Here is a 5,000-nt window from a genome sequence, read left to right on the forward strand (position 1 = left end):
CCAAATATCACCCCCCCGCCCTCGTGTTATACCACATGAAAAATTGCAGAAGTGAGAGACACAGACCCGCCAGCCTCTTGCTACAAGCATCGAACCGACGTGACATATCTGACGGTGACTCAGGCATCCGCGTACTGCCACAACTATCCACCCCCCCCCCCCCACTCTCTCTCTGCCCCCTTCCCACACAATACCGAATTTAACCAACTTTATCGCTTAACCTAACTGTGGCTGTACCAGATTATCGCTTAACCTAACTGTGGCTGTACCAGATTATCGCTTAACCTAACTGTGGCTGTACCAGATTATCGCTTAACCTAACTGTGGCTGTACCAGATTATCGCTTAACCTAACTGTGGCTGTACCAGATTATCGCTTAACCTAACTGTGGCTGTACCAGATTATCGCTTAACCTAACTGTGGCTGTACCAGATTATCGCTTAACCTAACTGTGGCTGTACCAGATTATCGCTTAACCTAACTGTGGCTGTACCAGATTATCGCTTAACCTAACTGTGGCTGTACCAGATTATCGCTTAACCTAACTGTGGCTGTACCAGATTATCGCTTAACCTAACTGTGGCTGTACCAGATTATCGCTTAACCTAACTGTGGCTGTACCAGATTATCGCTTAACCTAACTGTGGCTGTACCAGATTATCGCTTAACCTAACTGTGGTTGTACCAGATTATCCCTTAACCTAACTCAATTTGTCCCTTAACCTAACTCAATTTGTCCCTTAACCTAACTCAATTTGTCCCTTAACCTAACTCAATTTGTCCCTTAACCTAACTCAATTTGTCCCTTAACCTAACTCAATTTGTCCCTTAACCTAACTCAATTTGTCCCTTAACCTAACTCAATTTGTCCCTTAACCTAACTCAATTTGTCCCTTAACCTAACTCAATTTGTCCCTTAACCTAACTCAATTTGTCCCTTAACCTAACTCAATTTGTCCCTTAACCTAACTCAATTTGTCCCTTAACCTAACTCAATTTGTCCCTTAACCTAACTCAATTTGTCCCTTAACCTAACTCAATTTGTCCCTTAACCTAACCCACGTTGTCCCTTAACCTAACCCACGTTGTCCCTTAACCTAACCCACGTTGTCCCTTAACCTAACCCACGTTGTCCCTTAACCTAACCCACGTTGTCCCTTAACGTAACCCACGTTGTCCCTTAACGTAACCCACGTTGTCCCTTAACGTAACCCACGTTGTCCCTTAACGTAACCCACGTTGTCCCTTAACGTAACCCACGTTGTCCCTTAACGTAACCCACGTTGTCCCTTAACCTAACCCACGTTGTCCCTTAACCTAACCCACGTTGTCCCTTAACCTAACCCACGTTGTCCCTTAACCTAACCCACGTTGTCCCTTAACCTAACCCACGTTGTCCCTTAACCTAACCCACGTTGTCCCTTAACCTAACCCACGTTGTCCCTTAACCTAACCCACGTTGTCCCTTAACCTAACCCACGTTGTCCCTTAACCTAACCCACGTTGTCCCTTAACCTAACCCACGTTGTCCCTTAACCTAACCCACGTTGTCCCTTAACCTAACCCACGTTGTCCCTTAACCTAACCCACGTTGTCCCTTAACCTAACCCACGTTGTCCCTTAACCTAACCCACGTTGTCCCTTAACCTAACCCACGTTGTCCCTTAACCTAACCCACGTTGTCCCTTAACCTAACCCACGTTGTCCCTTAACGTAACCCACGTTGTCCCTTAAACACTAGATCGCGTGTTCTTAACGTAACCCACGTTGTCCCTTAACGTAACCCACGTTGTCCCTTAACGTAACCCACGTTGTCCCTTAACCTAACCCACGTTGTCCCTTAACCTAACCCACGTTGTCCCTTAACCTAACCCACGTTGTCCCTTAACCTAACCCACGTTGTCCCTTAACCTAACCCACGTTGTCCCTTAACCTAACCCACGTTGTCCCTTAACCTAACCCACGTTGTCCCTTAACCTAACCCACGTTGTCCCTTAACCTAACCCACGTTGTCCCTTAACCTAACCCACGTTGTCCCTTAACCTAACCCACGTTGTCCCTTAACCTAACCCACGTTGTCCCTTAACCTAACCCACGTTGTCCCTTAACCTAACCCACGTTGTCCCTTAACCTAACCCACGTTGTCCCTTAACCTAACCCACGTTGTCCCTTAACCTAACCCACGTTGTCCCTTAACCTAACCCACGTTGTCCCTTAACCTAACCCACGTTGTCCCTTAACCTAACCCACGTTGTCCCTTAACCTAACCCACGTTGTCCCTTTGCCTAACATAGTTCACTGCTCGGAATCTCTGGTGTCGTTGTTATCCTCATGTAGATGTCTTGCGAGTGTTGCTTACTTTCCACATATTCCCGCTATCCACTGTCAATTGTACTGCAATAGGACTATATCGCCCCCCCCCCCCCCTCTGCCCCTCTCTTTGTGTCTCCGTCCTCTCAAGCTGGTCGGTCTGGCGTTTGAGTGTTAAATGAGCCTCGCAGCTGTTCAGTTGCGTTCAGATGTCGACGCCTTTAGTGTACGTCGTGGTATGGTCTGTGTCCATTGTCCGCTGATGTCGTACGCGTAACCCACACGCTGTACCGATCATCGGTAGTTACGTACAGAGTGAAGTAGTGTGATACGTGTGACCGTACGCTGGCTGTGCCCAACGGTGTCGAATCTCAATTTCCATATGTTGTGCTCGATGCTACTTGTCTCGTCTCCCAATAACAGCTAGGTTGCACTGTGGTACGCCGTAGAGGCGTGTGGGAGGAACGTACGAACGCATTGTATGTCACCCTGGGTCGCTGGGGGTGGTGGTGCGGTGAGTCAGGTCAGGTCAGCGTGAGCCGTGTGATGTAGTGACGCGTGTATTCCGACTTTGTCGTATTGCCTCACACAAAGTGCTACCCTGGTGGACCGCGTTCCATATCTGGGACATGCCGCAGATGCCGGTTGACAGTGGATCGCGGAAGGGACATCGCATACGTGCGCGGGCCACCTTCCACGTGTTCTCTTCTGCACATGTCGCAGTGTGTATGTGGTCTGATGTAGCGTGTCGTGACACATGACATCCTGGCATGCAAGAATTGTTGAATTCGCAAATGTAGGTGGACATCTACGTTTACTGCCCAAGATACGCAAATGAACTGGAAATCCGTTGTTGAGCGGTTGTTCACGCTGGAGGTGAATCTGTGATGGCGACGATCGGTACAGCTATTAACCGGTTGTTTCAGCGGTACCCGCCACATCCACACACGTGACTAGGCCCATGTGGGTATGAAGCGATACGCGGCGGTGGCTTGGTGGGACTGTTCCCGGCCGGTGAAGGGGGGCCGCCCGGCGTGTTGGCCGCGCGCTGCGTGGGCGCACGCGCAACAGGCGGCTGGTGGGGGGCGCCGAGTGGCAGGAGCGCCAGCCGACGGGCTCGGCAGGCGGCGCAGCTACGCTGCGGCGCACCCTGCACGCGGCGCCTGGCGGCCAAAGTTGGTTCAGCCGAGCCCGGTGCGAAGCGCGGTGGACATCTGCAGTGTGCTGGTCTGATTGAGGACTGTGTGCGTTGAGGATGCGCCGCCGCCTGGCACTCGGCGCCGCGACGCCGTCTGCTGCTCGGTCGCCCCAGCGGTTCTCGCAGGTGGTTTGTATCGCAGTTGTGCGGACGTGTTGGCGCGTGCGCTGTGCTGGGAGAGTTCGCTTCTGCACCCAAGTGGGGCTTTGCCCTTGTGTGGCGCTGGCGTTGGAGCTGCCGGTCACCATAGGTGGCGCGTGTTGTCTCCCGCCGGCAATGCCACGACAGCACGCTCCCGGGCCTCTGTCGGCAGCGGCAAGCTCAGTTGGGAGCAAGGGTGTTCGCACTAAAACCGTCTACTCGCCTAACTCCGGGCGATTGCGCCTCTCTCGAAACCGACCAAGTACCTAGGACGGCGCTGCGCGCCGCCGGGACCTGAGAGGGTTTCGAGGTGTATCGTGCAGGGGAGCTCGGCCTCCTCCTGTTTGCAGAATAATTGAGCGGACGCTTGCGTGTTCGCGCGGGCCCCCGGGACACACTCCCGGGCGGCCGGCTGCTCAGCTCTAGTTGACGCAGCTCCCTGGTTGATCCTGCCAGTAGTCATATGCTTGTCTCAAAGATTAAGCCATGCATGTCTCAGTACAAGCCGCATTAAGGTGAAACCGCGAATGGCTCATTAAATCAGTTATGGTTCCTTAGATCGTACCCACGTTACTTGGATAACTGTGGTAATTCTAGAGCTAATACATGCAAACAGAGTCCCGACCAGAGATGGAAGGGACGCTTTTATTAGATCAAAACCAATCGGATTGGCTTGTCTGGTCCGTTTGCCTTGGTGACTCTGAATAACTTTGGGCTGATCGCACGGTCCTCGTACCGGCGACGCATCTTTCAAATGTCTGCCTTATCAACTGTCGATGGTAGGTTCTGCGCCTACCATGGTTGTAACGGGTAACGGGGAATCAGGGTTCGATTCCGGAGAGGGAGCCTGAGAAACGGCTACCACATCCAAGGAAGGCAGCAGGCGCGCAAATTACCCACTCCCGGCACGGGGAGGTAGTGACGAAAAATAACGATACGGGACTCATCCGAGGCCCCGTAATCGGAATGAGTACACTTTAAATCCTTTAACGAGTATCTATTGGAGGGCAAGTCTGGTGCCAGCAGCCGCGGTAATTCCAGCTCCAATAGCGTATATTAAAGTTGTTGCGGTTAAAAAGCTCGTAGTTGGATTTGTGTCCCACGCTGTTGGTTCACCGCCCGTCGGTGTTTAACTGGCATGTATCGTGGGACGTCCTGCCGGTGGGGCGAGCCGAAGGGGTGCTTTCGCGTCCCGAGGCGGACCCCGTTTAAATCCTACCAGGGTGCTCTTTGTTGAGTGTCTCGGTGGGCCGGCACGTTTACTTTGAACAAATTAGAGTGCTTAAAGCAGGCAAGCCCGCCTGAATACTGTGTGCATGGAATAATGGAATAGGACCTCGGTTCTATTTTG

At 52.1% G+C, this 5,000-nt stretch overlaps 1 non-coding gene across 1 annotated transcript in view; it reads left to right on the forward strand.

Annotated features, from left to right (window-relative positions):
* Positions 1 to 4,085: 4,085 nt before the first annotated feature.
* The window catches only part of LOC126325400 (small subunit ribosomal RNA), a 1,893-nt gene continuing 978 nt past the window's right edge, over positions 4,086 to 5,000 (forward strand). The window contains exon 1 of the ribosomal RNA XR_007560084.1: positions 4,086 to 5,000. This exon is cut by the window's right edge and continues 978 nt beyond it. This is a non-coding gene — a ribosomal RNA (small subunit ribosomal RNA).

Source organism: Schistocerca gregaria, unplaced genomic scaffold (genome assembly GCF_023897955.1).
Source record: "Schistocerca gregaria isolate iqSchGreg1 unplaced genomic scaffold, iqSchGreg1.2 ptg000921l, whole genome shotgun sequence".
In the NCBI taxonomy this organism is placed as follows: Eukaryota; Metazoa; Arthropoda; class Insecta; order Orthoptera; family Acrididae; genus Schistocerca; species Schistocerca gregaria.